Consider the following 10,497-nt stretch of genomic DNA (forward strand, 5'->3'; position numbering starts at 1 on the left):
GATTGAACTGGGACTTTCATTGCACTGATGCCTCCATCTCCATCTGTCCCTGTGTGCTGCTGTACATGGAAATGCAGTACCATGTCAGAGGTCCTTAGTAAAAGCACATATATTAGTATTTACCTGACCTAGTATGTGTCCAGGGACAGACTTTCAGTGGCTGACCGCCTTCCGTGTATGACGTCTGTTTAGGAGTCCAGTGGGCGGTTCCTTTTATATCTCGCTTGATCCTAAATAAGCAGGGATTTAAATTGATAAAAGATTACTGATTCTTTTCCCATAAATGTACATGTCGTCTTCTCACCTTCTTCTCACTAGTATAAGGCGGCAGATCAGACTTCGTTTTCCAGACTCGTACCCCCCCTCTAAGCTTCCCCTAGGGATGGTTCTAGGTTTCCATAATTTTATTATTCAGCTCCGCGCCTGTGATTTACCGCTCTTAATCACAAAATTGAAGCTCTGACCCTTTTTATTATATATTAGGAAATTATTAAGGAGCGTGCTGGACTTGATAAAATGTGAGGGGAAAAAAAATTCACATTAACATTGCAGAATACGAGTGCGGATTTTGTAAAGTGGAATTTGTTGCTGCGGGGCAGATAAGTACTTGGTACATAAATATTTCCTGATTTAATTATGATAAAATACTTTACAATCAATCTTTCATATTCTCTCCATCAATGTGGTCTCTGTATTATTATTATTATTATTATTTAATAAAATAAAATAATAAATAAAAAATCGTCATGATGAACCCTTGAGCCTCATTTATCAAAACTCTCCAAAAATACCGGTCCCTGGCTCCCAACTACTGTGCAGATTTTTTTATTTTTCAGATCAGCCTGTGAAATTTATTTTTTTTTTTTCCATGAGACTAGAACTATGAAATGGTCCTAAATGTATTACATTTATAATTTAGTTTTGTTCTAGCTCCACCAGTACACATCGGGCCCCCCCCCCCCAGTCCTTCCAGTAACTTATTGATGGATAATAACGTGATTCACCAATTGAGTCTTTATTGAAGCATCACCATCCATTTAAAGTCTCAAAAATCAATAGTACAAGTGACCATATATCGGGGAAATCTGCTGCTTTTTCAGTTTCCTGCCTCTTCAGTCTGCCTACTTTGTTGCCCCAGGGCTATAGGGTACTCTGTCCCGGGCCGTAAATGTACGGGGATGCTGTGTCACGGTTGTGTTATGGCCGATGCCCGGTTCCGTGGTACCCTTACTGTGCAGGTATTTGTCAGGCAGCTTGAAGCGTTCACCTGACCTAGGGCCCTGTGCCCCGTCGGTGCTTTGGTTCCAGGGGTACCTGGCTGTACCCTCCGTGGCAACCACTCTCCTGCGCCACCTGGGTCACTGTTACATGACCCCATCTGGAGACACGTCCGTCCCCTTCCACTGTAACCACTCGACTCCTGTGTTACTGTTGTCCCCTCCCACCTGGTTGTCAGCTAGTGGACTGGACTGGCTCCACCCTGGGTGGCCATCCATTGGGTCCCGGACTAGTCAGTCACCCATGATTGGGAGAGAGAAACTGGGGATGTTTATGTGTTTTGCTGTTACCGGCATTGAGCTTCCAGGTCCCTGGGGGTAGGCCCTGCATCTTTGACAGGATTCCGTACCTAGTAGTGCCCTGAAGGGTTCAGGGGCGCTACACTACTAAACTCATCATTGACTCTGAAGAACAACTCCAATCCATTATCTTCAGAGCAATATAAAACTTATCACCGTAAAGTAGAGAAGAAATGAGTAGCACTCATCACCGTGTGACACAGGCAGATCGTGCTGCAGTTTCTAGCTAATTTTTTATTTTGGTGCTGGATTCACAGCTACACTACTCAGCACTGCTGTGAATCCAGCATGGAAGGTGCTGCATAGAGGCAGGAGAGTAGGAATCCCTCATATCTGAGTGTGCTGTGTATGGGACACTGTCATGGTGAATTTGGAGAGCGCAGGGGACAGGGGCTCCTAGACTTGGGATCCCTAGCTATCTCATCTCAGAGTTACCTCTGAAGGTGCGGATATCTGAGCCACCACCATGGCCCTGCTGCTGACCAGCCCTGATCTTATACTCCCCTCCCCAACCTCTGGGTGGGTCAGGAGTGTGATAACAAACAGGGGAAACCAAAACTCTATCTCACAGCACGCTCACACAGAAGTATAAAACAGTAAGTGCATAGGAGGAAAATAACAGCAGTGAGGAAACAAGACAACTGGTTTCTCCACAATAACATCAAGCGCAAAGCAACACCATCATTAGCAGGACTAGGACACAGCAGCACACCGACCAACACAGCATTAGGCTATAGTCTGCATGGGAAGACAGGATTCCACCATCTTAAAAATGTGGTGAGTAACTGTGATAGGTTTCCAACAGCATGTGATCTCTGAGGTAACTAGTCGGCTAACAGAGTTCAACTCTTGCTAGCCTAACCATTAATGAGCACACAACTAGTCGATGCCCGAGCCTGCCTGTGTAACTCATAAACACCAGACAAAAACCATAGTGTGGAATGTCAGAATCTGTAGTGGGAGCGAGTAGTAATACTGTGGTAGAAAGAAAGCGCAATAGGGTCTTATCCTGGTGAAAAAAAAAATCCCACAGGGGGTAGATTGCACTCACCTATTCAGGTTGTGAGAGTCACAGCACATGGGATAATGGTATCAGCAGCAACCCCGAAGTGGAACGGATAGTGGCGTGAAGACGAAATCGGGTCTATACCGCGCTAATATACCATGAGAATGTTCTGTAAATTATTCCTTTATTGTTGTACAGGTCTACGCAATTCAAAGACATCCATCTCCTTCATCAGGACATAAAAAGGAACAGTATCTGAATTGATACTGTTCCTTTTTATGTCCTGATGAAGGAGATGGATGTCTCTGAAACGCGAAGACCTGTACAACAATAAAGGAATAATTTACTGAACATTCTCATGGTATATTAGCGCGGTATAGACCCGATTTCGTCTTTGCTCCACTATCAAAATGTTTAGTAGGAACAGTGTCTGATGCCGCCATGACACTTGGTGACTTTTGAGCAAAACTCTGTGTGACAGAGACATCGTATTAGCTAGTCTCTGCCAACTAGCTCAGAGACAACTGGAGGTTAGAGAGAGATCCTGCAAAATAGGAAAACTGGTGAGCAATGCTTATCAAGGCCACAAATGGTATTAGTCTTTACACAGTCACATGAAGCAACAACAACATTTTAAAATCCGTTTTGTAGCCTTCGCTTATCATACTCGCAACCCAACAACAGGTAAACTTTTTAATCCGATGGACCTGGTCCATGCATTGCCATTAATTTAAAGAAGAGCGTTTTTTGCACATTTTCCCCATAGAGGGCACTTCACTAGGAATGAGCAGACAATTGAAACTTTACATAGCAAAATTGACAGTGGGGACCCATAAATTAAATTATTGATAGCCATCGGCTAAACGGTTGATCGACCGGCAGCTTTCTCTTTTGACTGTTCCGTACACACGAGTGCTCTCTGCCGGGTGCTCCTGTGTTGTTAGACAGACGCATATGTCCCTGAGAACAAACTGTTGGTAGCATGTGTACAATAGGGACTGGGACTGTGTGGATGATGCGTGGGGACTGTAGGAAGGATGGAAGGGAGCACATCTGGGATGGGGGGCTATGGAAGTCCATGGCTTATCAAAGTTCTCTTTCTGGAAGTCTATGACATTCGCTCACATACCGCGCTGCTATCTCCACTGCGCTCTCGTCTTCCCCCTGCAGAATATAGGTTTTCTCTTCCTCCTTCATGGAGCTGAAATCCGGGAAGAGATCGAAGTGTCTCCTGAGGAGTGTCCCTCACTGCTGAGTACTTGTTGCAGTGTAGCAGTTAGTGTGTTTCATCCTCCAGGTCACAGTGTTGGCACAGTCTGTCCTCCCTGGGCTTGTAGCTCTGCTTGTGACGGCCGGATTCGATGGCTAGACTCTGGGCTTTGAGTCTATATCGGCTCAGGGTCCTGCGGTCTGTGGGGTCTGGGAGTTTTTCTAGATATGGGGCCAGTCTGTAGTCTCTCTGTAGTCTCTGGTACGTGGTCCGTTTCTGGGAGGTGTTGATGTCTGTCCTCCAGTCACTGACATACCTCTGCTGTCCCTCATCTACCATCGATCTCCTCTGTTTGAGGGAAGACCAGGAGAACCCAATATGCATTAGACTATCGGCATATTCTCTGTATGGGGGTGGGGGGTCTTAAAGGGAACCTGTCATCAGAAATTTTGCTTTAAACCTAAATGTTTCCCCCTCTGCAGCTCCTGGGCTGCATTCTAACAAGGTTCCTGTTGGTGTTTTGCTCCCTTTTAGACCAAATATAATACTTTATAAAAGATGTACCTTTTGGGGTGCAAATTTTCTAAATCGTCCATGGGGGCGGGCTCTCTGGTGTCCGTTATGTCCATCCTGCCGATTTACGACGTCCCCCAACGAGATTATGGGCGGCGCTGTGATTATCATTGCAAGTGCCCACCCATAATCTAGTGCACGCGCTTTCCTCTCTGCCTCCAGCGTTCTGCGCAAGCGCTGGCCGTAACCGGTGGTGTCCTGCTCCGATCCTCCCATCTATTTCCTGCTACAGGGAAAGATGGGAAAGAGGGGACGTGCGGTCATCTGGCCAGCGCTTGCGCAGAACGCTGGAGGCAGAGGGGAAAGCGCGGGCACTTGCGATGACAACACAGCGCCGCCCATTCTCATGCCTGCGCAAACGTCACCAGCTGTCACACTGTGCACGCAGTGCACAGTCCCGCTACAGTGGCACTGCGCATGCGCCGGACCACGGGCTCACTGGGCGGCATCCTGGAAGTATGAAATGCTGCGTTGGGGGACGGCGTAAATCGGCAGGATGGACATAACGGACACCAGAGAGCCCGCCCCCATGGACGATTTAGAAAATTTGCATCCCAAAAAGGTACACCTTTATAAAGTATTATATTTGGTCTAAAAGGGAGCAAAAAACCAACAGGAACCTTGCTAGAATGCAGCCCAGGAGCTGCAGAGGGGGAAACATTTAGGTTTAAAGCAAAATTTCTGATGACAGGTTCCCTTTAAGGACCTCATGAGGCTCTCATTAAAATGGTTGTTCTTTTAATGCTTCCCCCTCTTGTTGTAAATCCAGTCCAGGCACACACCTTTTTCCTTTCTTTCGAATGTTTACATCTGGCTTCCTCCTCGCCCTTTGATAACAGGTCCATTTTATATAATTTTCTGAAAAACAAAAGCGAATATACTGTCCTTCAGGGCATTTTATTCTCCTGGTATAATGTGTTAGCTTTAGAAGCGAGAGCGGGCTTGTTCTGCTATCAGTCTCTACACGATTCCCTATGTATGTGACCTCCACAGCTCGCTTTATCCTGATTTGTAGTATTACATTTGGGCGTCTTCATTATTGTGGCTGTGATATATCGTTGTGATCCATTACTAACCTTATTTGCTTTTCCATAAAATTAAGTTTTATATTGGGGTAAGATTTAGTAAGTTAAATGCGTTAAGATTCGTACATTTCCAAAATTTGTGTTTTGGACACTTGCTGTCCCTCCACTATTACAGGGTGGCTTAACGGGGGCTGATAAGTGAGGGTGCCGGGTGATGACCTGTTAGCGAGTGTTGTGGCGGCCCAAAAAAACAATACAGGAGCTTGAAGTGAATGTGATCCATGTCCACCAACTCGACGACGCAGCGGTACACCTAGTGTCTCCTTTGCTGTATGTATGCCCCCAGTCTCTTGTCATGCCTTGGATTTGGGACTCGATCCTGTGACCTTGTGCTGTGTGATCAGTTTCCTTCCTTGCTGAGCCGCAGCCTGGTTAGTCTCTGTTCAAATGATGAAGGTCTTTTACCTTTTTGTTTTTCACTTTTTGTTTTTGCGGTTATCAAATGTTCTCGCTTACTCATTTTCTCTGTCCTATCACATCCCAGGTGGGGGTATATATACTCTCCTGCTACTAGCCTTCTCTGCGGCTATATTTCTATGTGGATTACTGCTAAGGCGTTCCAGACACGCAGCTAAGGGATTTAGGCAGAGACTCCTGTTTTATGTGTATTTTCTCATTTTGCCTTTCCTAAACTTATCTTTTGTTTTCTATTAGGTTATTAGAAGTTTACTCTTGCTTGCATTGATTTTTTTTCCTTTGTCCACTTGTGCACCTGTTTTTATCTTTTCACACCTTGTCTATCTCTGCAGGCTTACCCTATCTTGATTTGTAGTGTTAAGGCCACTTTACACGCAGCGACATCCCTAGCGATTTTGCTAGCGATCGCACCCGCCCCCGTTGTGCGTGCGTCACGGGCAAATCGCTGCCCGTGGCGAACAATATTGCTAGGATGTGTCACACGCACATAACTTCCGAACTATGTCGCTGTGGCCATCGAACAAACTCTTGTTTAAGGGGGAGGTTCGTGCGGCGTCACAGCGACATTACACAGCGGGCCACCAATAGAAGCGGAGGGTCGGAGAGCAGCCGAATGAGCGTCACTCCCACCTTGTTGCCGGAGGACGCAGGAACGCTGCTGTTCGTCGTTCCCGGGGTGTCACACGTAGCGATGTGTGCTGCCTCAGGAACGACAAACAACCTGCGTCGAAAATGAGCAATGATATTTGGGAAAGAAACGACGTGTCAACAATCAACGATTTTTGCCGTTTTTGGCATCATTAGCGGTCACTCATAGGTGTCACACGCAACGATGTCGCTAACGACGACAGAAGTGCGTCACGAAAACCGTGACCCCAGCGATATCTCTTTAGCGATATCGTAGCGTGTAATGGGGCCTTAAGTAAACTCCTCTTAAGCCCCCGGCACACATAGCGAGATCGTTGAAACGTGTCAGGTTTTGTAACGTATCAGCGACCTCGCCAGCGATATCTCTGCGTGTGACAAGCATTAGTGTTCGGGCCCCTGCTGCAAGGTCGCTGATCATGACACCGTGATCAGGACCATTTTTTGCTAAATCGGCGTGTTTGACGGCGGGAGACCAACGAGCGCCGGTTATGAGTGTGCAGGGAGCTGTCGTTACACGGGTCGCTGATGGCTGGTTGCTGTGGAGATCTGCCTGATTGACAGCTCAACAGCGACCATGTAGCGACGTTCCTGCGATCCCTGCCAGGTTGTATCGCTGGTGGGATCGCTGGTACATCGCTATGTGTAACGGGACCTTTATTCCTCAGGAGGTATGAGAAACAACTTGACAGCCTTTCAGGCAGACTGGTCCGAGTTGTGGGATAGAGATATTTCTGCCTGTGGAAGAACCATTAAAGTTTTGTGTTTCTAGGGATACTAGTCTGTTCAGGAACCAGTAGGGTGAATGTGTGGCTCCAGTGAGATAGGCTATGTTATCTCTTTACCCGTGTTAGAATACTTATGGGCATAACCTCTCCTGTGATGTATACCATATATGCCCCCCAGCATCTCAATTCACTGACTAATCCAATTGGAGTAATTATTTTAAAATGTGAAATGTAGCATGATATACTAGTCCAGCCTTCGGCTCTAAATTGGTTGTGGAGAAACACAGGAAGGGGAGCGGGGGTTCTCCTTACCGATATATCGGTGTTCAGTTGAACGCCGCATGTGGCCTGCAAACGTGCCGATGTGCAACTATGATATATAGCTCATCTAATTTCATAACAAACAGCAGTCTCTGTCTCCTATGTGATGTATACAAAGCAGTCTTAGTGTCACAGATGTGATGCATATACTGCAGTCTTAGCGTCTCCTATGTGATGTATACAGCAGTCTCAGCATCTCCTATGTGATGTATTCAGCAGTCTGTGTCTCCTATATTATGTATATACATCAGTCTTAGTGTCTCCTATGACATGTATATTCTGCAGCCCCAGCATCTCCTATATGTTTATGCTGCAGCCCCAGCGTCTCCTTTGTGATGTATATACAGCAGTCTTAGCATCTCCTATGTGATGTTTACAGAAGTCTGTGTCTTGTATGAGATGTATAGGCTGCGACCCCAGCATCTCCTATGAGATGTATAGGCTGCGGCCCCAGCATCTCTTATGAGATGTATTTGCCGCGCCTCCAACGTCTTGTATGAGATGTATATGCAGCGACCCCAGCGTCTCATATGAGATGTATATGCAGCGGCTCCAGCATCTCGTATGAGATGTATATGCAGCGGCTCCAGCATCTCGTATGAGGATGTATATGCAGCGGCTCCAGCATCTCGTATGAGATGTATAGGCTGCGGCCCCAACTTCTCGAATGAGATGTATCTGCAGCGTCCCAGCCTCTCGTATGAGATGTATATGTTGTGGCCCCAGTGTCTCGTATGAGATGTATATGCCGCGGCCCCAGCGTCTCCTGTGAGATGTACTGTATATACAGCAGTCTTGGTGTCTGCGATGTGATGTATACACCAGACCCCCCACTGCTTGAGTTCTTTAAATGTAACATAAACAGTGATGAATTTCCCACTGTGAGATCTCTAAGGCTATGTGCGCACCTTGCGTTTTTTCTCACATTAACGCTGCGTTTTGAACTGCAGCGTTTCAGTAACATTGCATGTGTTCTGCTTCCCCAGCAAAGTCTGAGAAGTCTGAAAATTCAATGCACACGCTGCGTTTTTAAACGCAGCGTTTTGGATGCCAAAAATCGCTGCGGAAAAAAAAGCAGCTTGTCACTTCTTTTGCGCGTTGTAGCTGCGTTCTCCTCCATTGAAATCAAAGTTGTGAGTCAAAACGCAACCAAAATGCACTTGGACTGCATTTTTGTTGCTTTCCGCATGCTTTTTTGATGAGCAAAAAGCAGGTCTTTTTAGTCTCTCTCTGTGGATGTCGATCAATCTCCCTCTCTGTTGGTCGGTCTCTTTCTCTGTCAGTTGGTCGCTCTGTCTGTGTCTCTCTCTCTTTCTCTGTCCGTCAGTCTCTCTGTCTCTCTCTGTCGCTCTCTATCCGTCGGTCGGTCTCTCCCCCTCTCTCATACCGATCCCCGATCACCAGCGCGGCGCTGCACGGCTGTCACAAAGCTCCGGAGGCTTTTCCTCTTTTGAAAATGCCGGCCGCTCATTATTCAATCTCATATTCCCTGCTTTTCCCGCCCACCGGCTCCTTTGATTCGTTGCAGTCAGACACGCCCCCCACGCTGAGTGACAGGTGTCTCACTGCAACCCATCACAGCCGCCTGTGGGCGGGTCTATATCGTGCAGTAAAATAAATAAATTAAAAAAAAAACAAACGATGTATGGTCCCCCCAATTTTGATACCAGCCAGGGTAAAGCCACACGGCTGAAGGCTGGTATTCTCAGGATGGGGAGCTACACGTTATGGGGAGCCCCCCCAGCCTAACAATATCAGCCAGCAGCTGCCCGGAATTGCCGCATCTATTAGATGCGACAGTCCCGGGACTCTACCCGGCTCATCCCGAATTACCCTGGTGCGATTGCAATCGGGGTAATAAGGAGTTAATGGCAGCAGCCCATAGCTGCCAATAAGTCCTAGGTTAATCATGGCAGGCGTTTCCCCGAGATACCTTCCATGATTAACCTGTAAAGGCTGTTTTACACGCTACGACATCGCTAAAGCGATGTCGTTGGAGTCACGGTACTTGTGACGCACATCCGGACGCATTAGCGATGTCGTTGCGTGTGACACCTATGAGAGATTTTGAATCGTCGCAAACATGTTCAAAATCGCTAATCTGTGACATGCCCCCCTAATCTCGATTATCGTTGCTGCTGCGTGTCCGATATAGTTCGTCGTTCCTGCGGCAGCACACATCGCTATGTGTAACACTGCAGGAACGAGGAACCTCACCTTACCTGCGGCCGCCGGTGATGAGGAAGAAAGGAGGTGGGCGGCATCTTACGTTACGCTCATCTCCGCCCGGCCGCTTAGTGACGTCGCTATGATGCCGAACGAACCGCCCCAGCGACGTTGCTAGGAAGGTATGTGTGACGGGTCCATGCGATTTTGTGCGCCATAGGCAGCGATTTGCCCGTGACACACAAACGATGGGGGCGGGTGCGCACGCTAGCGATATCGGTCACGATATCGCAGCGTGTAAGGCGGCATTAAGTTAAAGAAAATAAACACACCCGAAAGAATCCTTTTTTTTTTGGAATAAAAGACAAAAAAAAACACATCACCCTCTTTCACCACTTTATTAACCCCCAAATACCCATCCATGTCCGGCGTAATCCACACGACGTCCCACAACGCTCTCAGCTCTGCTACATGAAGCTGACAGGAGCGGTCAGAGACCAGACCGCTCTTTGTCAGCTCCATGCAGAAACTGAAGTGAGCTGCACGATGACGTCAGTCAGGTTACCCGCGGCCACCGCTGGATCCTCCACCTGTGACAGCAAGTCGCCCGAGTGACTGAAGTGAGCTGCGCGATCAGCGATGACGTCACAGGTGAGTTGCGGTCTCGGGTGGAGGACTCCAGCTGGCCGCGGGTAACCTGAGTGACGGCAGCGCTGATTGCGCTGCTCACTTTAGTCACTCAGTGGATTAGCGGTGACCGGTGAGTCCT

This window comes from Anomaloglossus baeobatrachus, chromosome 5, assembly GCF_048569485.1.
Source record: "Anomaloglossus baeobatrachus isolate aAnoBae1 chromosome 5, aAnoBae1.hap1, whole genome shotgun sequence".
Lineage (NCBI taxonomy): Eukaryota > Metazoa > Chordata > Amphibia > Anura > Aromobatidae > Anomaloglossus > Anomaloglossus baeobatrachus.